Source organism: Anser cygnoides, chromosome 1, assembly GCF_040182565.1.
Source record: "Anser cygnoides isolate HZ-2024a breed goose chromosome 1, Taihu_goose_T2T_genome, whole genome shotgun sequence".
NCBI lineage: Eukaryota > Metazoa > Chordata > Aves > Anseriformes > Anatidae > Anser > Anser cygnoides.
The window spans coordinates 161,895,505-161,919,238 of record NC_089873.1 but is presented as its reverse complement, the minus strand read 5'-3'; the positions used below and the strand labels follow the sequence as shown (position 1 = coordinate 161,919,238).

The following is a 23,734-nucleotide window of genomic DNA, read 5'->3' as shown; positions in this document are numbered from 1 at the left end:
GGCAAACATAGGAATAATTTCAGCATAGAGTACTTCCCCACAGGGCATCAGTGCTTCAATGACCTTCACTTCAAGTCTTATTTTATTTGGTTTTATGATTCTATGGCAGGTAAGACTCCATATTAAATGATCATTTAAGCAAACAAACAAACAACAACAACAACAACAAAATGATTTTTTGTCTTAATTCAGGAAGAAGATATTTGAAAAGTCAGAATTCATAATAAAGTATTAAGAAGAGATCAAATTATAGTTTAGCTTCAATAAAGGTCTTTCACACAAAAGACTGTTATCAGTACACTATAACAATCACAGTGATGTAAACATAACTAAATGTTTCAACCTCAGGAAAGTTAGGTATAAAAATGAAAATGTCAATTGACATGACTTTATTCTTATGAAGAATTTTGTTTAATCAGATTAAAAATATATATATTGAAATTTATTTTGCCAAAATGTTGTAAATCAGTCTTTATAACCATCATGGACAATATCATTAAGATCTTCAAGACATCAGAGAAGATCATGAACCTAGAAAAGAATGACTAATGGATAACGCTTGGAAGATCAAATAATTTCTTGTAGTAAACTCGTTTTTTGTTTGTTTTGTTGATTTTTTTCAATCAAGGATTTAGAGTCAAAAAAACAAACAAACAAAAAACAAAAAAACACATACACACACACAAAAAAAACACCATACAAAGAATAGTGCTCTTATCCACCTTTTCATGGGAGCTACAAGTGAATGTGTGAAACCTTGCAGTCATTAGCTAACTGCATAATAGCTCAACAATCTATTTCTTCTCGTTGACTCGGATAATAGCATTTCAAGAACATCAAGGTTTCCAGTAGATTAAATTTCTGCATCTGCATGATAGTAGTACAGAAGACAATAAAACTGAAGGCAGAAAGCATCCAAAATCTTGCATCTTTAAAATAAAATAAAATAAATTAAAATAAAATAAAATTGTTTCTATTATAATAGAAACTGTTTTTACGGCTTGAAATACAAATTTTATTTAAATTTAACTTTTTAAGTATAATATATAGATACCAATCAAAGAAGCAAGACACAATGCTACTCAGTAGCTATGCCAGAGGGGTAAAGATGTTACTGAGACTGTTTAGATGTTTACCAAGAAATCGTAGATAAAATTACATTATCATTTCAAAAAAAAGTCATTAATGTTTCAAAGGTTCAGATGAGAACGGTAGTTCCTTATATATCTATACAATACATGACACTGTTATTCATTATTATATCATACTATTTTTGTATTGATTATTTCTGTAAAATACACACTACAGAAAGATAGAGCAAATGAAATCATAGAATCATACAATCATTAAGGTTGGAAAAGACCTCCAAGAGGTCTGGTCCAACCATCCCCCTACCACCACTATCACCCACTAAACCATGTCCCTGAGTACCATGTCCAACCTTTCCTTAAACACCCCCAGTGACTCCACCACCTCCCAGGGCAACCCTTTGGCTGAAACCCCAATTCCAATGCCTGACTATTCTTTCTGAGAAGAAATTTCTCTTAATTCCCAACCTGAACTGAAATTTATGAATTTCCAAATTCTGAAATGGAGAAGACAACACTAGTTTCAGTTCTATTTTAAGAACACAATTTGAACAAAGAATGAGAAAGAACTGATTGTTGCCAGAAACCTTCCCAACCTAGTTAGCGCCTCTGACTACTACCCTCTTTTGATAGTCCAGGCTGGCAGTGACGATATTGATGAGAAAAGCCTGAAGGCTATCAAAAGGGACTTTAGGGGACTGGGATAGCTAGTGGATGGAGCGGGAGTACAGGTGGTGTTTTCATCTATCCCTGCAGTAGCAGGGAGGGGTACTGAGAGGACATGGAAAGCCCACCTGATTAACACGTGGCTCAGAGGCTGGTGCCAACACAGAAATTTTGGGTTTTTTGACCATGGGGCGCTTTACTCGGCACCCGGCCTGATGGCCGCAGATGGGTCCCTATCTCTAAGGGGAAAACGGATCCTAGCCCAGGAGCTAGCAGGGCTCGTTGAGAGGGCTTTAAACTAGGAAAGAAGGGGGATGGGGCTGAAATTAGGCTTGTTGGAGCTGTGCCAGGGGGAACAATGGCAAAGCCGGGGAAGAAGGCAATGGCCCGACTGAAGTGCATCTACACTAATGCACGCAGCATGGGTAACAAACAAGAGGAGCTGGAAGCCATCGTGCAGCAGGCAGGCTATGACTTGGTTGCCATCACGGAAACGTGGTGGGACCACTCTCATGACTGGAGTGCTGCAATGTCTGGCTATAGGCTCTTCAGGAGGGACAGGCAGCACAGAAGGGGTGGTGGTGTGGCTCTCTATATTAGAGAGTGTTTAGATGTTGAGGAACTTGAGGCTGGGACTGATAAGGTTGAGTCCCTATGGGCTAGGATCAGAGGGAAGGCCAACAAGGCAAGCATCCTGGTGGGGGTCTGTTATAGACCACCGAACCAGGATGAGGATATGAATGAGGAGTTCTACAGGCAGCTGGCAGAAGCCGCGAAATCGTCAGCGCTTGTTCTTGTGGGGGACTTCAACTTCCCAGACATATCCTGGAAGAGCAATGCAGCCCATAGAAAGCAGTCTAGGAGGTTTCTGGAGAGCGTGCAAGATAGCTTCCTGACGCAGCTGGTTACAGAGCCTACCAGGGGAGGTGCCCCGCTAGACCTTCTGTTCACAAAGAGTGATGGACTGGTGGGAGATGTGGTGGTCGAGAGCTGTCTTGGGCAGAGTGACCACGAAATAGTTCAGTTCTCTATTCTTGGCGCAGTCAGGAGGGGGACCAGTAAAACCACTGTATTGGCCTTCCGGAGGGCTGACTTTGAGCTGTTCAGGACAATGGTTGGCAGAGTCCCTTGGGAGGAGGTTCTGAAGGGCAAAGGAGTCCAGGAAGGCTGGGCACTCCTCACGAAGGAAATCTTAATGGCTCAGGAGCGGTCTGTCCCCACGTGCCCAAAGACGAGCCGACGCGGAACTAGACCGGCCTGGCTGAGCAGAGAGTTGTGGCTCGAGCTTAGGAGAAAAATGAGGGTTTATAATCTTTGGAAAAGAGAGCGGGCCACTCAAGAGGACTATAAGGATGTTGCGAGGCTGTGCAGGGACAAAATTAGAAAGGCCAAAGCTCATCTGGAGCTCAATCTGGCTATGGCCGTTAAAGATAACAAAAAACGTTTTTACAAATACATCAACACAAAAAGGAGGACTACAGAGAATCTCCATCCTTTACTGGATGCAGGGAGAAACTTAGTTACAGAAGATGAGGAAAAGGCTGAGGTGCTCAATGCTTTCTTTGCCTCAGTCTTTAGCGGCAAGACCGGTTGTTCTCTGGATACCTGGTACCCTAAGCTGGTGGAAGGGGATGGGGAGCAGAATGTGGCCCTCGTTATCCATGAGGAAATGGTTGGCGACCTGCTACAGCACTTGAATGTACGCAAGTCGATGGGGCCAGATGGGATCCACCCGAGTGTACTGAGCGAACTGGCGGAGGAGCTGGCCAAGCTGCTTTCCATCATTTATCGGCAGTCCTGCCTATCAGGGGAGGTCCCAGTTGAATGGCGGCTAGCAAATGTGACGCACATCTACAAGAAGGGCCAGAGGGTAGACCCGGGGAACTATAGGCCTGTTAGCTTGACCTCAGTGCCAGGGAAGCTCATGGAGCAGATTATCTTGAGTGTCATCACGCGGCACTTGCAGGGCAAGCAGGCGATCAGGCCCAGTCAGCATGGGTTTATGAAAGGCAGGTCTTGCTTGACGAACCTGATCTCCTCCTATGACAAAGTGACGCGCTTGGTGGATGAGGGGAAGGCTATGGATGTGGTCTACCTTGACTTCAGTAAGGCTTTTGACACCGTTTCCCACAGCATTCTCCTCAAGAAACTGGCTGCTCATGGCTTGGACTGGCGTACGCTTCATTGGGTTAAAAAGTGGCTCGGTAGCGGGGCCCAAAGAGTCATGGTGAATGGAGTCAAATCGAGTTGGAGGCCGGTCACTGGTGGAGTCCCCCAGGGCTCAGTGCTGGGGCCGGTTCTCTTTAATATCTTTATCGATGACCTGGATGAGGGGATCGAGTGCACCCTCAGTGAGTTTGCAGACGACACCAAGTTAGGTGCGTGTGTCAATCTGCTCGAGGGAAGGAAGGCTCTGCAGGAGGATCTGGATAGGCTGGACCAATGGGCTGAGGTCAACTGCATGAAGTTCAACAAGGCCAAGTGCCGGGTCCTGCACATGGGGCGTAACAACCCCAAGGAGTGCTACAGGCTGAGAGATGAGTGGTTGGAGAGCTGCCTGGCAGAGAAGGACCTGGGAGCACTGGTTGATAGGCAGCTGAATATGAGCCAGCAGTGTGCTCAGGTGGCCAAGAAGGCCAACAGCATCCTGGCTTGTATAAGAAGCAGTGTGGCCAGCAGGGCTAGGGAGGTGATTGTCCCCCTGTACTTGGCTCTGGTGAGGCCGCACCTCGAGTACTGTGTTCAGTTTTGAGCCCCTCGCTACAAGAAGGACATGGAGGTGCTTGAGAGAGTCCAGAGAAGGGCAACGAAACTGGTGAGGGGTCTGGAGAACAAGTCTTATGAGGAGCGGCTGAGGGAGCTGGGGTTGTTTAGCCTGGAGAAGAGGAGGCTCAGGGGTGACCTCATCGCTCTCTACAGGTACCTTAAAGGAGGCTGTAGAGAGGTGGGGGTTGGTCTATTCTCCCACGTGCCTGGTGACAGGACAAGGGAGAATGGGCTAAAGTTGCGCCAGGGGAGGTTTAGGTTGGATATTAGGAAGAACTTCTTTACTGAAAGGGTTGTTAGGCATTGGAATGGACTGCCCAGGGAGGTGGTTGAGTCGCCATCCCTGGAGGTCTTTAAAAGACGTTTAGATGTAGCCCTTAGTGATATGGTTTAGTGGAGGACTTGTTAGTGTTAGGTCAGAGGTTGGACTCTGTGATCTTGGAGGTCTCTTCCAACCTAGATGATTCTGCGATTCTGTGATTAACATAGATCAATTTAACTTCAGTGTGATATTAACATATTTTTGCTACCATTGTGTGACAACTTTTTCCAAAGAAAATTTCAAAACAAAACAAGGGAAAAAGGTTAAAACAGATGTCTTGTTTTCACCTGGGGCTTCAAAGTGAAGAATACTTTCTTCACTTTTTCCTTTCAAACAATAGATCTATTAATTATAATTCTTACATTTAATTAAGCCCTCTCCCTTTTACTAACTTTCATATCTTTCAGTTTGGTCAAGAACTAAAGTGAGACCTTTTTGGTCAATGGACAATTAACTTGCTTTGTTTTTAATTGCTCTGGTTATATATATATTCAGTAGGGTATTTTGCATGCTAAACTTTCAGAAACAAATTCTATGCCCAATTACTCTGTAAGAAACAGAACAGGAAAATGCTTGTAAGACTGATCTGGAAGAGGCTAATACTCTATTAAAAAATAGCCCAATCACGTTTGTTGCAAGGAATAAGTTATATATATAACATATATATGTTCATATGTGCATATATATGCATATAAACAGAATGTTATACTCATTGATGAGACCTACATGAGCTTTGCATGGGTATCTAAAGGTCTGTAGCCACATACATGTCTAAGAATATCCATCAACAAGAATGAGTATCAAGTTGAAGCAAATTAATAATTCTAATACTAATATAAAAATGAGCTAACTTTCAGATGCTTGCACAGCTAAAATTATGCTGTAAAAGCAGTATATTTATTTGAAATTAAGATATTTTTATACAATGAATAAATAAAAGCCAATAAATCGAAAATTGACTGGAAAAAATACAGAAGTATAAAGCAGGAAGAAAAATCACACCTATGTTTCACCATTTAAATAAGTATAGCCAGTATTAATGTTGGTAGAATCCCTACCTGGGGATGTGAACATCATTTTTCAATTAGACTCATTCAAGTAGTCAAGGTCGTCTGCTTCAGAGCCGGTGCAGACGCAGATGCAGAGCCCAGCCATGAGTTACAGGGGAATCTCAGACCCTTGCTTCACCAGGCGTGGCCCAGGACAGCAACAGCAACCCGCCAGCTCTGGTGAGAGAGGCTGACAGGGAGTGAGCTTTGACAGGGCAATGGCGACTGCACCCACACCCTCTGCCTAGAAAAAGCCTCCGGGAGGGCAGTGACGCGTTGCTGCCCACAGCGAACAGGGAGGGGCCAGCAGCACGTGTGCACTGGTGTGCTGCTGGTGTGCCAGGGCCTGGGACCTCCGCACCAGCTATTGGCACTCTGAGAGATCGCACACCTACCATGGTATCCACTCGTCAGAGAGCTCACTGCAAAAAGACTGTGGCAACCCAGATGGAGGGCCTGCACAGAGACGTGGCTGTTCAGGCCTCTGGCTGCAAGGAGTGCCTGAGCCTCCTGCTGTCAGGGCAGGAGGGCGGCGGTGAGACCGCCTGTTCTCAGGTGGAAGGTCTGCTCACCATGGTGGCTGAGCTCAAGGAGGAGGTGGAGAGACTAAGGAGGATCAGGGCTTGTGAGCAGGAGATTGACTGGTGTACTCCCTGACACGACAGTGAGAAGGGCACCAGGGGGATGCCCCCCAGAGGGTGGTGGAGCCCTTGCCCAGTCACTGTCAGGCAGAGGGAGGGGACCAAAAAGACGAGGAGGGTTGGAAGTGATCCCCAGTTCAGTGCCATGGGCAACCCCCCTACCTCACTTCCCCAGGTGCCCCTCCGTAATAGGTTTGAGGCCCTGGATCTTGAAGGAGAGGTAGGTGAGGGTGTGTGGTGTGACCTCATAGGTGGGCCTATATGACCTATGAGGTCACATCAGAAGAGGTAGTCAACACCATGCCTCAAGACTGCCTCCGACAAGAAAGAAAGAAAGGCAGTTGTAGTAGGCGATTCCCTTCTGAGAGGAACAAAGGGCCTGATAAGCAGAGTTGACCCTCATCAAAGGAAGGTCTGTAGTCTACCTGGAGCCTAGATCAGGGATATCACCAGGACACTCCGCAACCTGGTGTGCTTGACAGACTGATCAGAGTAGTGATCCCACTACTAATCTTCCAGATAGGTGGGGAGGAAGCTGCATCCTGTAGTCTGAGAACAATGAAGAAAGATTTCAAGGCCTTGGGACGGTTGGTGAAAGAGTCTGGGGCACAAGTCATTTTCTCTTCTCTCCTTCCATTCTGGGGTGATGACGTGGGATGGAATAAAAGGATCCTGTCCATAAATGCTTGGCTATGTGACTGGTGCTACAGGCAGGGCTTTGGGTTCTTTTATAATGGCTGGTTTTATAAGACACCAGGCCTGACAGTAATATATGGGAAATGTTTATCTCACAGGGGCAAAAGGGTTCTGGGACAGAAATTAGTAGGGCTCATTTGGAAAGCTTTAACCTAGATCCGAAGGGGAATGGGGTTGTAGCTGGACTGGCACCAGTGAGGCAGCGCTCTAGCAGTGATGAAGACTGGGAGGCCTCCCACCCCCCTAGGGTGAAATCGGCATGCTCAGCTCACTCCCTAAAGTGCTTGTACATCCATGCTCATAGCATGGGAAAATGAAAGGAGGAGTTAGAAGTCTGTGTTCAGTCAGGAGATTATGATCTAGTGGCAATTACAGAGACATGGTGGGACAGCTCGCATGACTGGAATGTGGTCATGGATGGGTATGTCCTTCTCAGGAAAGACAGGTCAGCAAGGCAAGGTGGTGGAGTTGCTCTTTACGTGAAAGAGCAACTAAAATGTATTGAGTACTGTCCAGGGGTGGATGAGGAGCAAGTTGAGAGTCTGTGGGTGAGAATTAAGGGACAGACTGGCATGGGGGATACTGTTGTGGGTGTCTATTACAGGCCACCAAATCAGGATAAGGAAGTTGACGAGGCCTTCTACAGGCAGCTGATAGCAGCCTCGCGATCGCAGGCCCTGGTTATTGTGGGGGATTTCAACTACCCTGACATTTGTTGGAAGGCCAACTCAGCCAGACATCCGCAGTCCAGGAGGTTCCTTCAGTGCATTGATGACAACTTCCTGATGCAAATGGTGGATGTTCCAACTAGGAGAGGAGTGCTGCTGGATCTTGTCCTCACTGACAAGGAAGGACTGTCTGAAGTGGTGAAGGTTGAGGGCAGCCTTGGTTGCGGTGACCATGAGATTGTGGAGTTTAGAATCTCATGTGGCAGGAACAGAGTAATGAGCAGAATTGCAACCCTGGACTTCAGTAGGGCCGACTTTGGCCTTTTCAAGCATTTGCTAGGGGAAATCCCATGGGACAAGGTACTTGAAGGAAAAGGAGCCCAAGATAGCTGGTTAGCATTCAAGGACTGCTTCTTCTGAGCTCAAGAACAGGGCATCCCAACAGGTAGGAAGTCAAGAAAGAGAGCCAGGAGACCTGCATGGTTAAACAGGTAACTGCTGGGCAAACTCAAGTGGAAGAGGAGAGTCTACAGATCATGGAAGGAGGGGCTGGCCACTTGGGAGGAATATAAGTCTGCTGTCAGAGGATGTAGGGAGGCAACTAGGAAAGCTAAGGCCTCCTTAAAATTAAACCTTGCAAGAGGGGTCAAGGACAACAGAAAGGGCTTCTTCAAATTTGTGGATAAAACTGACTCTAGAAACAATGTAGGCCCACTAGGGAATGAGGTGGGTGCCCTGGTGTCAGAAGACAAAGAGAATGTGGAGTTACTGAATGCTTTATTTGTCTCTGTCTATAATGCCAGAGGCTGTCCTGAGGAGCCCCGTACCCCTGAGGCCACAGAGGAAGTCTAAATAAAGGAGGAGTTTGCCTTGGATGATGAGGGCTGGGTTAAGGACCGATTAAGCAAGCTGGACGTCCACAAATCCATGGGTGCTGATGGGATACACCTGCAGGTGCTGAAGAAGCTGGAGGAAGTCATTGCTAGGCCACTCTCCATCATCTTTGGTAAGTCATGGGGAACAGGAGAGATGCCAGAGGACTGGAGGAAAGCAAATGTCACTCCAGTCTTCAAAAAGGGCAAAAAGGAGGACCCAGGTAACTATAGACAGGTCAGCCTCACCTCCATCCCTGGAAAGGTGATGGAACAACTTATCCTTGGCGTTGTCTCTAGGCACATCAAGGATAAGAGAGTCATTAGGGGCAATCAATATGGCTTCACCAAGAGGAACTCATGCTTGACCAACTTGATAGCCTTTTATAAGGATATAACCAGGTGAATAGATGATGGAAAGGCAGTGGACATGGTCTATCTTGATTTCAGTAAAGCCTTTGACACTATCTCCCACATCATCCTCTCAGCTAAACTGAGGAAATGTGGTCTGGATGATCAGGTAGTGAGGTGGACTGTGAACTCACTGCAGGAAAGAAGCCAGAGGGTTATGTTCAATGGGATTTGGAGTCCTGTATCTAGCGAAGTCCCTCAAGGGTCTGTACTGGAACCAGTGTTTTTCAATATATTCATCAGTGACTTGCGTAGGGAATGGAGTGTGCTGTCAGCAAGTTTGCTGATGACACTAAACTGGGAGGAGTGGCTGACACGCTGGAAGGCTGTGCTGCCATCCAGTGAGACCTCGACAGGTTGGAGAATTGGGCAGGGAGAAATTTAATGAAATATAATGAGGGCAAGTGTAGAGTCCTACATCTGGGCAAGAACAACCCCAGACACCAGTATAAGTTGGGGACTGCCCTGCTGGAGAGCAGTGAAGGGGAAAGTGACCTAGGGGTCCTGGTGGACAGCGGGATGACCATGAGCCAGTGTTGTGCCTTTGTGGCCAAGAAGGCCAATGGTGTTCTGGGGTTTATCAGAAGGGGTGTGGTTAATAGGTCGAGAGAGGTTCTCCTCTCCCTCTTCTCTGCCCTGGTGAGACCACATCTGGAATATTGTGCCCAGTTCTGAGCCCCTCAGTTCAAGGACAAGGAACTGCTTGAGAGAATCCAGCGCAGAGCCATGAGGATTATTAAGGGAGTGGAGCATCTCTCTTATGAAGAAAGGCTGAGGGAGCTGGGTCTCTTTAGCCTGGAGGAGAGGAGACTGAGGGGTGACCTTATTAATGTTTATAAATATGTAAAGGGTGAGTGTCAGGAGGACGGAGCCAGGCTCTTCTCAGTGACATCTAATGATAGGACAAGGGGCAATGGGTGCAAGGTGGAACATGGGAGGCTCCACTTAAATATGAGATGAAACTTTTTCATGGTGAGGGTGACAGAACACTGGAACAGGCTGCCCAGGGGTGTTGTGGAGTCTCCTTCTCTGGAGACATTCAAAACCTGGCTGGACGCGTTCCTGTGTGACATAATCTAGGTGATCCTGCTCCAGCAGGGGGATTGGGCTAGATGATCTTCAGAGGTCCCTTCCAATCCCTAGCATTCTGTGATTCTGTGTGATTCTGTGAAACCATGGATCTTGAAAAACAGAACTGGGGTTTTGGAATATGTTTGGAACAGGATATCTGCAGATAGTGCAAAGTACTTCTGCTAACCAGACAGTGTTGCTAAAGAAAGGTGCTGTAATGAATTACACTCAAGTCTAAGAAGGACATATGTATTATATAGAAATATATTTGAACAGATCTCAGCAATCCATGTTGATCATTGCTGTTTGATGTCTATGGAATAGGGAAGAGTCTTATCCCGAGAAGTGCAACCTTAACTTAGGTTAGCTGACAGAAGTTAAAAACACATATATTAATGGTATTATTCCAGACTTAACACTAATTTAAGGGGCAGGAGTATTTGTTTAGAAAAATAAGTATGTCTGTGTCTTAATAAATAAAAATTTGTATGTGATTTTTTTTTAAATTTATTTTTAATTAGTGTCTTTGAAGAAAAAAAAACATGCATTCTTCATTCTTTAACTTAGAACAACAACAACAACAACAAACTAATGAAGTTCTGAAAAATAAATTTTACTGCAGCCAATGACAACTTTAAAGAAGACAGAATAAGAAACCACCTTTGGCTAATAAAATATAACAAGGCATAAGATTATAACTAGAGTTCCTGCCAGCATGTTAAAAAAGAGAAAGAAATTGAGCAAGACAGTCTAATAAATTTAACATGTTTCTTCTTCTCTTTCTTCTCTTTGTGCAGGTTTTAACTCTTGTGAATATTTAAAGGTGAAAGCAGGAAAAGTATTCCAATTGCTTGTGATCATAGTTATGTATTCTGAACCTTATTCAAAACCTAGATCCCTTGAAGACAAGATTTAAAACACTGCTGCTTACACAATTTTAAGATGAAAAAAAAATGAAATAAAGGATGCTAGTTACATGGAATCAGTCAATAACTTAATTGGAGCTGGACAGCTAGTTACAATGTAAGTCCTTTTTTGAAAATTAGATGTGATTACAACTGCTTAGTTGTTACTTAGAATTCTTATCAAACGGAACCTTTCAGTAAAAATGATTGGAAAGTACTGTTCTTCACTACAAATTGTGACCCATTTACTGTTAAATTATGTTTTTGTTTTTCTTGAATCATATTTCTTGAATATTTTATTTATAATATTTTATATTTGAATATTATTTTTCTATGTTTAGGCATTTTGCTTTGTTAAATGCTTTTCTCCAAAGTATGTTGATCTAAAAATAAGAAACAAATCAAGGTATGCTGTTTACCTACTTGAGTTTTAAAGTGTAAGTTTCAGATTCTGAAAACTATATAGCTTATATATTAACATAATTCTGTACTTTGCTGAGTATTTACCTAAAAACATAGTTTACTTTTATATAGCTTATAATATTATATTTAGTTGTAAAAAGCCTGTTAAAATTACTTGTTTCTTAACAAGAAAGGACAAAAGAACAAATATTGCAACACACACAGCACTGATATGTCCTTTCACATTTCAAGTATCCCGTTGATTTTGTGCCATTAACACTGATACTGCTAGAGCAATAGTTCTTAAAGGTCTTATCCTAGTCATCCAAGATTCTGAGAATCTCTTGTGTGCATATACAATACAAAGACAAAGCAAGCTTTTTTTTTTTTTTTTTTTTTTTTTTTTTTTAAAGCACTGCACTTAGGTCATTCTGTTAAGTACTGAAGTGCTAAAAAAAAATGACAGGATTTAGAATAGACTTCAAGTGTATTTGCTCTACCTGGCATATATGCAGTATAGTCCACTTTAATCACGTGATCACCTATCTTCATACCCCTTCTCACCAAAAGACTTACTTCTATTCATATTCAGGCTAGGTTATGATTGTTTAATGAGAATACTTTCTTTTCACTACACTATCATAGGCCTCAGGTATTATTATTTCCTGCATGCTATTCAAACTTCTGTTTAAAGACAGGACTACTAAAGTTCTTATGGACTTCTATGATGGTAACTTTAGCATCTGAGTGCTTCATAAACAATAATACTTTTCCTTTCACAAGTCTCCGGGATAAAAATAGACTGTTACCTCCACTCTCTAGCTTCTGGGGTTCAGTTCCCATCCACTTTCCTCACACATATAAGTACATAAAATATATGGAACTTCTATTTATCAAAGTATAAGTCAGATATTCACTTAGTCAAGGTAAAAAATGGTAGATAACAAGAAAACATACACACCGACACACACACAATATACCTCTACTGGAAATAATTAACATTGATAATGAATTAATGAATTTTTAGAAAACTTGCTCCAAATTAGGTATATTTATACATCTGTAACATAAAAAAAACAAATTAAAGACAGTTTTTGTTGTTTTTGTTTGTTTGTTTGTTTGTTTTTAAGTTTATCCTTATCTACCCCTACAGTCAACCTTAGGCTTAGCTTTCATTATTCCTGGAGCTCACCTGTTCTGTTAGTTTATAGAAATAACATTTCCTCTCAGTGTTTTGTCGTTGTTGTTGTTGTTATATATATATATATAACATATGTATGTGTGTGTGTTAACACTGTGTATACATATATGTATATACACACACCTACAAATCTGACATGGAAAGATTTCTGTGTAGTGGTACTTAATATATTAACATATACACTGAAATAGATAACTGTATTTGAAGAGACTGTCTTGCTGAATGTGTGTGCATTAGGCTAGTTAACTTCTTTAAATATTGCATATATAAAGCATTTTTAATTTTCTGATCATCCTTACAGATCATCCTTCTGATCATCCTTACAGATCATCATCTGGCCAAAGGGAATGTTTGATTAATACATTTAAATGTATTTTACACCTTCGTACAGAACTAATAGATACGTAAGGTGTATTGATTTTTTTTTTTCCCAACACAGCTGGAAACTGTGCAAAATATTTCAAAATGTCTCAAATGTTGCCAGGTGTTTGTGTGTGGACACTTGCTTCAAGGTCTGTTTCTCCAATAACTACAATATCAAGATATATAGACATCTTCCTGGTATATTAACACAGTCCTTTCTGTGTCTACATGTTAACATCTACATTATATGTATCTGTAGTATCTAACTGAACAACAGTATCTAATTGAACAACACTCTTACGAGTTTTCTGTCAGCAGTATCAATTAATACTTTATGTTTTGATTACTAATGGTTACTGCGGGTGGGTTGGAACTAGATGATCTTTAAGGTCCCTTCCAACCCAGGCCATTCTATGGTTCTATGATTAGATTATCAATTTGAATATAATTTCTTGAAAAGCTCCTGTGTTTGGCTGGCTGTCAGGAACCCATCAAGCTGCTCTCTCACTCCCTCTTCTCAGCAGGACAAGGGGAGAAAGTAAGATGAAAGAACTCATGGGCTGAGATAAAAACAGTTAATGCCAATTAATAATAGAGTAGGATAGCAAGAAATGAAAACAAAGCTAAAACCACCTTCTCCACCCCTTTTCCCCAGGCTCAACTTCAGTCCTTCAGTCTCAACTTTTCTACCTCTTTTCCCCATCAAGCAGCACAGGGGAAGTAGGTAACAGGTTTGCAGTTAGCTCATAATATTTTGTTTCTACTGCTCCTGACTCCACATGATCTTCCCTTGTTTCAATGTGCAGTCCCTCCCACAGGATACAGTCCTTTATGAGTTGTTCAAGTATGGGTCCTTTCTACAGAGTACAGTCTTTCAGGAACAGGCTATCCAGTATGGGTTCCTCATGAGACATAGTTTCTGCCAGAAAATCTGCTAGAGTATGTATTCCTCTCCATTGAGCCACAGTTTCTGCCAGGAGCTTGTTCCTTCTTGGGGTCTTCCATTGGCTGCAGGGGTCAACTTGCCTTATCATGGTCATCTCCATGGGTTGCAGGGTAATCTCTGTTAGAGAAAGTCAAGCGAAGTTGTCAGGAGGCCTGCATGGGTTTTACTCCTGACAAAATTTGACACAAAAAGGAAGCATAGAGGATGTCAACAGAGATTTAGATCACTCAGGAGGATATAGAGAGACAGTGTCTAAGTGGGTGGGTATGGCTTCAGGGAAACCAAAGCCCACCTGAGTGAGAGCTTGGCAAGGAATGCACAGGGCAAGAAGAACAGTTTATATATATATATTAGAAGCAAAAGGAACACTCAGGAAAACATTGACCTGCTACTAAATGGGGCAGGACTCTTGGTGACAAAGGTCATGTAAAAGGCTGAGGTACTTTATGATTTCTTCACATTGGTATTTACTGGAAAGACTAGTATTCAGGAATCCTAGACCTCAGAGTCCAATGGGAAAGTCTGGAGCAAGGAAGACTTTCCATCAATAGAGGTTGAGAAACAGAGAAAGTGGGTAGACACAAGTCTATGGGAGCTGAGTTCTGAGGTAGCTGGCCAACATCACCGCAAGACCATTCTCAATTATCTTTGGAAGGTTGTAGCAATCTGGACAGGTTTCTGAGGACCGGAAGAAAGCAAATGTCACTCCTGTCTTCAAGAAGGGCAAGAAGGAGGATACAGGAATCTACAGGCTGCTCAGCTTCACTTTGATCCCTGGGAATATGATGAAGGAAATAATCCTAGAAATCTTGTTCAAACACTTTAAGGATAAGAATGTGATCAGGAGAAATCAGCATGTATTCATGAAGGGGAAATAACACTTAACGAACTTGAGAACCTTCTATCATGAAAAGACTAGCTTTGGTGAGGCGAGTGATGAAAAGAGATGAGAAGTGGATACTGTTTATTTTGACATTAGCAAGGCTTTTGGCACTGTCTCCTGTAACACCCTCATTGACAAATTGATGAAATACTGACTAAGTAGACAGGCAAACTGAAAATGTGCTGAACTTCTGGAATCAAAGGGCTGTTGTCAGTAGCAACAAGTCCAGCTGGTGGCCAATCACTAGTGGTGTGACTGGGGTCACTCGAAGTGTCAACTGTAGGGTCTTTGGTAATGACCTCAATGATAGGTCAGACTGCACCTTGAGCAAATCTGCAGATCATGCAAGACTGGGAGTAGTTGATACAAATGTGTATAAGTACCTGATGGAGGGAGAAATAAAGAAGATGGAGCCAGACCCTTCTAAATTGCAGACTGTGCCAGGCACAAATTGAAATTTCATTTCAAATATTTATATATTATAAATATAAATATATTTAAGGTTTTATGGTCAAGGTCACCAGACACTGGATGAAATTGCTCAGAAAGGCTGTGAATTTTACGTCTTCAGAGATATTCAGAATCTGATTGGACACAACCCTGAGAAACCTGCTCAAGTTAAACCTGCTTTGTGCTGTGGAGTTGAACTAGATGACCACCAGAATTCTCTCCCAATGTCAATGATTCTGTGTTTTTCACATTTATTTATTTATTTATTTTTCTGCTGTTTGGGAAAAATTATATAACTTTGGTATTTTTTGATCACTTAAGTCACCTTCCATTTCTTTTTCTAAGTGACTGTCTTGCACAATGTCAGTGGATGTAGCTACAAAAGAAGCTTTTTTTTTTTTCCTTAATAAATGTTAAAACACTGAAGCAAACAAATTGCTTTTTCATAAGATGTTATACTTACACAACATGACCTTGTAAATTTTTACAGAAAATGAACATGAAAGGGTCATGAACAATGCCATTTCTACATTTGCCTTTGAATTTTAATGCTCTTCTCTGTTCCACAATGCTGATTTTACACAAACACAATGTCTCTTCAAATTACATTGAAAAAAAAATAAAAAAATTCTAGAAGAGTGAATGCTCAAAGTCGTGTATTTTAAACAGTCCAAAAATGTCATTAATAATTTTATCTAAAATCAAACACAACAGAAAAAAAAATGCTTTATGTGAACAGCTATTTGTATAGCTATGTGCTAAAGGTACGTGATGAAGGGGCACACTAATTCCTGATTAGGGTGCCTCAGAAATCCAATTCAACTTCTTATTCAACTGTGGAGTTTGAACCATACTGCTGTAGCGTACCTAAGTGTTGGTCACAATGCTGAGGAGGCCTGGAAACAGGATTAGATGTTTGGGCAGTTTGCTTGGAGGGTACCCTAGAAACACTACCTGAGACATGCTGGACTGCTAATCTGTGCAATAATAGCAGTCACACATCTCAGCATGTCTTCCCTGGCAATATCTGGAGTAATAGCCCCTGGTATATTGGAAACCTTGGCTGGCTAATAGAGGAAGGATGTAACAATGGAAATCTCACGCTGCAGGGGTTGTCTAGTGCATGTCAAAGTGTGGAAGGGATTGAGGGTGATGGAAGCCTTACCAATGGGAGATGTTGGAACGGAGCTTCCAGGTGAAACAACTGTGGCAGAAGGTAAGCTGACAACAAGGAATCAGGGAGGTGGAGCAGGAGAACCTACATTTCATGGAATGAGGAATTACAACAAGCAACACCTGAAAGAGCAATAGATAGAGAGACACCCAAGTCAGAAAAGGCTGAAAATCTGTGACTTCTAACCACAAAAGAGGTATTCTTCTCAGCCTTCAATTATACACCAACAGAGTAAGTGCAGTGGTCTGGTAACAGGTCAAGAGAAAAAACGATAATCAAGGGAGACATTAACAACAGCTGATGCAGCATGTTACCATCCACAGAAAAATCTGAGTGAGGTGACTCACTTATTTCCACTACAAAAACAGTCCAGACAGATGCTTGTTCTGTCTGTTTGTACATTAGCATATATGGTATAGGAAACAGAGAAAAAATCTGAAACACATGGGAAATTTCACTGCTTTGGTATCAATGGGATCACACAGATACAGGAAAGTTCACCTGGCTGTGGTGTATAGATACAGGTTATTTAGGAAGGACCAGCCATGTATGCGGAGAGGAAGAAGTAGAATCATAGAATCATTAGTGTTTGAAAAGATGTCCAGGATCATCTGGTCCAACCATCACCCTACTACCAATGTCACCCACTAAACCTTGTCCCTAAGCACCACGTCCAACCTTTCCTTGAACACCCCCAGGGATGGTGACTCCACCACCACCCTGGACAACCCATTCCAATGTCTAACCCCTCTTTCTGAGAAGAAATGTCTCCTAATTTCCAACCTAAACCTCCCCTAGATCAACTTGAGGTCATTCCCTCTAGTCCAATCACTGGTTATCTGAGAGAAGAAGCTCCCCAAAACTTTCTTTCAGGTAGTTGTAGAGAGCAATAAGGTCTCCCCTGAGCCTCTTCTTCTCTAGACTAAACAACCCCAGTTCCCTCAGCATCTCCTCACAGGACTTGTGTTCGAGACCTTTCACGAGCTTCCTAGCCCTTCTCTGGACATGATCCAGGGCCTCAATGTCTTTCTTGTAGTGAGGGGCCCAAAACTGAACACAGTTCTCGAGGTGGAGCCTCACCAGAGCTGAGTAGAAGGGGACAATCACCACCCTGGTCCTGCTGGCTACATTATTCCTGATACAAGCCAGGATGCTGTTGGCCTTCTTGGCCACCTGAGCACACTGCTGGCTCATGTTCAGGCGAGCATCAATCAGCACCCCCAGATCCCTTTTCCTTTGCACAGCTTTCCAGCCACTCTTCCCCAGGCTTGTAGCACTGCATGGGGTTGTTGTGGCCAAAGTGCAGGACCCAGCACTTAGCCATGTTGAACCTCATCCCATTGGCCTCTTCCCAGTGACCCATCCTGTCCAGGTCCCTCTGCAGGGCCTTCCTACCCTCCAGCAGATCGACACTTCCTCCCAACTTGGTGTCATCTGCAGACTTACTAAGGGTGCATTCAATTCCCTCATCCAAATCATCAATAAAGATATTAAAGGGGATGGGCCCCAACACCGACCCCTGGGGAACACGACTTCTGACCAGTCACCAGCTGAATTTCACTCTATTCACCACCAGTCTCTGGGCCGGGCTGTCCAGCCAGGTGTTGCACTCTAAATCAAATGACTATCTCAGATGCATGCAGCTTTAGTTTGTCATGGATTACAAGCAAGTTGAGAGTTTACAGATAACAATCAAAAGGCAAACCAATACAGATGATGTCACATCCTGAAATAGACCACATGATCAAGAAAAGAAAATAGATGGAGATTTCATTAAAAGGATGAAACAAGACTCATCAGCCAGTTCTAGATGATCTTCGGAAACTCTTTTCAACTTTAATTAGTCTTTTAATCTATTTTCATAGAATTATAGACTCTTTTAGGTTGGAAAAGACCTCAAAGATCATCTAGCCCAGTCTTTAACCTAGCACTGCCAAGTCCACCATTAAACCATGTCACTCTACATCTACATGTTTTCTGAAGACCTCCAGGGATGGTGACTCAGTGACTTTCCTGGGCAGCCCGTTCCAGTACTTCAAAAGCCTTTCAGTGAAGATTTTTTGTAAGCCCCATTAATTACTGAAAATCTGCAATAAGGCCACCCCAAATCATTTCCTTCTCCAGGCTGAATAGCCCAGGCTCTCTCAGCCTGTCTTCATAGGAGAGGTGCTCCAGCCCCTTGATCATCTTCGCAACCCTCCTCTGGACCCATTCTAACAGGTCCACAACTTTCTTGTGCTGAGGGCCCCAGACACAGATGTAGTACTCCAAGTGAGAACAGAGGGGGACAATCATCTCCTTCGACCTGCTGGTCAATTCTCTGCTGATGCAGCACAGGCTGCTGGCTGATGTCGAGATTTTCATCCACCAGAACCCCCAAGTCCTTCTCTGAAGGGCTGTTCTCAATGAGTTCTTCTCCCAGTCTTTCCTCATGTGTGGGATTGCCCCAACCCAGGTGCAGCACCTTGCACTTAGATTTGTTGAACCTCATTAAGTTCACATGGGCTCACTTCTCAAGTCTGTCCATATAAGCACCACACAGCCATATGCTCACTCCCCCTCAGTGGGATGGGGGGGGGAGAGGAGAGAATTGGGAAAAAAAAATAAAAAATAAAAAATCTTGTAGGTTGTGATAAGGACAATTTAATAGGAAAGAAGGTGTGTGTTTTTGTATGGGGGGAAGAATACATATAACAAGTGATGTGCAATGCAATTGCTCACCATGAGCCAAATGATGTCTTGATGTCTAGACAGTCCCCAGTTAATGGAGTTGCCCTTCCCACACCCACCCTCCCACCAATCTTCCCCAGTTTCATTGTTCAGCATGACACCACGTGGTATGGAATATTTCTTTGGCCAGTTTGGGTCAGCTCTCCTAGTTCTGGCACAGCTTCTTGTGCACCCCCAGCCTCCTCACTGGTGGGGCAGTATGAGAAGCTGATAAGTCCTTGACCCAGTGTAAGCACTGCTCAGTAACAACTAAAACATTGGTGTGTTATTAACATATTTTTCATCCTAAATCCAAATCACAGCATCATAGCTGCTACTAGAAAGAAAATTAACTCTATCCCAGCTAAAACCAGGACAGCGTGTGATCATTTTCTTACTTAAGAAGTTCAGCACCTTCTTTTCTGCAAGTCACCACAAACTGCAGGAGACCTATGTGTAGCATCAGGTGCATATTATATTATTAGTACAACAGCAGAAATTAGTCTTCAGAATTCACCAGTACATCATCTCAGATCTTTGTAAACTTAGCCTTTTGAAGGCTAATTGTTAAAGCTAAGGAGTTTAAAAATATGTTTAGTGTTGTTAACTAGAAGACAAAAGCAGTAAGACAATCATTTGTGGTTAATTGAAATGTTTTATATAAAACTTAACACCTGCAAGTAGAAGCAGATTAAATATTTTTAAATACACCATTTAGTAGAAAAACATGATTGCTCATCGCATTCCTTGGAGTCTTGAGATATGAAGCACAAAATACAGTATTACAGCACCCTCAATAGGATCAACAAACAAGGGACATGAGTGTGCAATCAAGCAAAGCAATGTTACTACATGTAAATACATTTTGCATTACGTGTTAATCTCTTATGTTTTAAATAAGTTCTTATTCTCAAAACACAATTTTGCATAGATTCAGAACAACATCAGCTCTGAATGATATTGCTGTTAAGGTACGAACTCAATTACTGAGGATAAATGTGGGCTGTTCATTTCACTTTGCTGTGGTCATCCTCTCTTAGAAGATAAACGTGATTATCAAGAAAATTGAGGGTGTATTATGCAGCTCCAGCTAAATGTATGCCCTGAAAACCTCCTAAATTCTTCTCTTAGTTGAGATTTATTGTCAGATCTAGATCACTTTTACTGACAATTCTCATTCAAAGATTCTTTTCCTAAACACTTGTGACTTGTTTTTACATGAATTTATTCTCATTCCCGCAGAACTACAGAAAGCAAAATCACTTTTATTCTGAGGCTAGTTCGATAAACTTTTTTTTTTTTTCCCACAAAAACTTAAAACAAGACTAAATTTATTAAATTGCCTACCTTTATTATAGTTATTCTGTTCTAGACTAACCAAAATGAAGCTATGAAATCTACAATTTATCCATACAAAGGTGCTTTTACTCTTTGTTGTTGCTATTGTTTTGTTTTGTTTTGTTTTTTGTTTGTTTTGTTTTTGTTTTTTGTTTTCCTCCTGTGACCTCAAAAGACAATGTTAGACTGCAGACTAGTAAAACAAATTGAACCTTGTCTTGACATAGCAAAATTGACTCAGTACTAAGCAGGATTTCACTGTGCTTAGAAGTATCCTGTTTAACAAGTAGACTAGAGATACTGATATTTTTACATTTCATATTCCATTTAAAATTGGAGAAGTAGAAATATATATATACTTATATATATAGTGTGTGTCTTGCCGGCCATACTATTTCTGATACAGGCCAGGATGCCATTGGCTTTCTTGGCCACCCATGCACACTGCTGGTTCACATTCATCCAGTTGTTGACTAATTGCCTTACATTCTTTCCTGACAGACCACTTTTGAGCCACTCTTCCCCAAACCTATGCTGCTGCATTGGGTTGTTATGACACAATACTTACTCCTGTTGAATGTCATTCAGTTGGACTTAGCCCAAACATTAGTGAATTTTGAATTGATCAGTCACTAAGAAAATATTCTCTACCCAATCCTATAAATAGGAGACCTAAGAAACCAACTAACTAACTAAAAAAATAATAATGGGGGGAGACTGTCGTATGTTGCATGTTTTCATTCATATTTTAAAATCTCAGTATTCTGAAGATTAAAATAATAAGAAAAAATATTGAAAAATAAAATAAAAGATTTATTGTTAAATATTCAAGAAAGATATTATTCAGTGGTATTTAGCTAAAAATCTGTGTTCTTAATAAGACCTGTGTTCTTATATGAACATGTATATCATAGTGAAAAATAATTCAGCATTTTTTATTTTAATATTACTTGCAATGCTAAGCAGCATACTTCCAATATTATTATTTTTATTGATAAATTCTTTCTCTACTTGAAATAAGTAGAGTTATTAAATGATTTATGTCAATGAAAATTTAGTTATAGTATAAAAATAGAAAAGCTTTAACAGAAGAGATGAAGGAAGTTCTTCCATTTTACCTGGTAGATGAGTCCTGCTTTTGAGCACACTTGAATATGCATCTTCCATTGGAGATCCCAGACAGAAGCTAAGTTGTGAGCAAAACAGTACTGTGAGATGAACTTATGAATTTTGGTAGCATTACATACCACTTAGGAAGAATGAAGTGGAGTTCAGTACTTCAGTTCATAGAATCATAGAATCATTAAGGTTGGAAAAGACGTCCAAGATCATCCGGTCCAACTATTACCCTGCCCCCAGTATCACCCACTAAACCATGTACCTAGGTACCGCATCCAACCTTTAAGTTCTACCACTTAAGTCATGATTTAAGTAGCTTTCTTTTGTTTTTAATTTGTAATGTGAAGTATATTCTAGTAATGCTAAGTAAATAAAATGATAAAAAAAAAGTTGAACTGATGATTGAATATTCATATGTAGAACGACTTAGAATTTATGTAGGATTTATATTGCAAGTTGACTTACAGCCTTACAGGACAGGGCATATTCAAGTAAATTTAGACGTCTCTAATATACATCCCTATATTCAGGCTAGTTCCCCTAGGCTTCCACTATTCTGAGTGAGAAGAATTAGACTCATTTAAAATAAAATTCACTTCAACCTAAAAATAGGTCAGATGTATTGCTCGTCAGCAGTGCCCATTTCCCTTCATCAATTATAAAGGGAGTCCAGGTGTTTAATTCAGATGAAGACATTTAGGCCATAGGTACCTGATGGCTGATTCTGTTACCTAAACATAGGTGTCTAGCAACATTTAAGATGGACTTCCTAGATTATCCAAGGGCACTTGCACAAGACTGGAAAGTAACACAGGGCTCATGAGAGAGGCAAGCCTTTCCAAAGAGGGAGGTGGAAGCTAGGTGGGATTCCTTGAGATGTCTCATATGAATTGGTTAAGAAACTTTGCCAAGTTTTGCCCCATCCCTGGAAGCGTTCAAGGCCAGGTTGGATGGATTTTGAGCAACCTGGTCTAGTGGAAGGTGTCCCTGCCCATGTGTTGGAACTAGATGATTCTTAAGGATCCCTTCCAAGCCAAACTATTCTATGACTCTATGATTCGAAGTCCCTATGAGTGATTTCAGTTCCAGATTAGACATCTTCACTTGAGTACCTATACAATATAGGGAGGAACATTCCTATATAAATAAGCCTGTTAAAATGTGAGTTTTGATCAGTACAGTTAATTGAGTCTGGAAAACCACTACGCTAGCCCTAGTTTAAATCAGTATACTTTATCAACTGTACAGTTTTCCAGACTCCACAGACAGTATTTACTGTATACATTACAGGAGATAAAAATTCCAATCCCGGGCCAGTTACATTTGAACACCTAAACTGATGTGGTGAACTGTGACAAAATGAATCTTATTTCACGTGTCTGCATTGCAGTAGTTTAAGCCTAATAGTTTAAGCCAAATGCATATACATATCTTCCTCACATGTCAAATTAAGCCAAATAAATATGTTCTGAAATAGCTTTGGAAAATTCTTGAGAGTTTTAAGAATGTATCTCACTGTTCAGTCACATAACAGAACAATAGATTAGATTCCACTTCTGAATTAGAACCTCTTTAAGAAAGGACATCCAAATATGACACAGTTGAGATACAAACTCTGTAAATCAGCTTTATTAACCAGTGATACCCAGGTAATTAAGAAAGGGCAAAGACAGATGATGAAAAAAAAGTAGGTGACTTGAGCAAGCACTGGAAACTATATCAGGAATTCTTTAATTAGCTAGATAAACATGCTCAACTAATCAGGTTCTTTTGCATACTTTAAATCTCCTTCATGCAACCTTCCACCTTCTCTTAAGTCCTTGCTCCAGTTCCTTCTTTGCCTTTGTACATTCGTTACCTCCTTTTATTCTCACTGCTTCTCTTTACATCCATTTTCTTTTTCCCTGTCTTACTACTAGGAACTCCCATACCTCTACATTTCAGCTTTCTCTTAGTTTGCTTTTACACTATCTTGCTTTTCACTGTTATTCTCA

At 41.6% G+C, this 23,734-nt stretch overlaps 2 long non-coding RNA genes across 2 annotated transcripts; one reads left to right on the top strand and one right to left on the bottom strand.

Moving 5' to 3' along the window:
- Nucleotides 1-477: 477 nt before the first annotated feature.
- LOC136789756 (uncharacterized) lies at nt 478-6,772 on the bottom strand. The gene is made up of 3 exons (XR_010828682.1): nt 6,695-6,772; nt 5,901-6,081; nt 478-929 (listed from the first exon to the last, which is right to left on the bottom strand). It is a non-coding gene; the product is annotated as an uncharacterized lncRNA (long non-coding RNA).
- Nucleotides 6,773-6,823: 51 nt separating this feature from the next.
- Nucleotides 6,824-11,385, top strand: LOC125184183 (uncharacterized). The gene is made up of 3 exons (XR_007167739.2): nt 6,824-6,944; nt 8,700-8,902; nt 11,048-11,385. It is a non-coding gene; the product is annotated as an uncharacterized lncRNA (long non-coding RNA).
- The last annotated feature ends 12,349 nt before the right edge of the window (nt 11,386-23,734 follow it).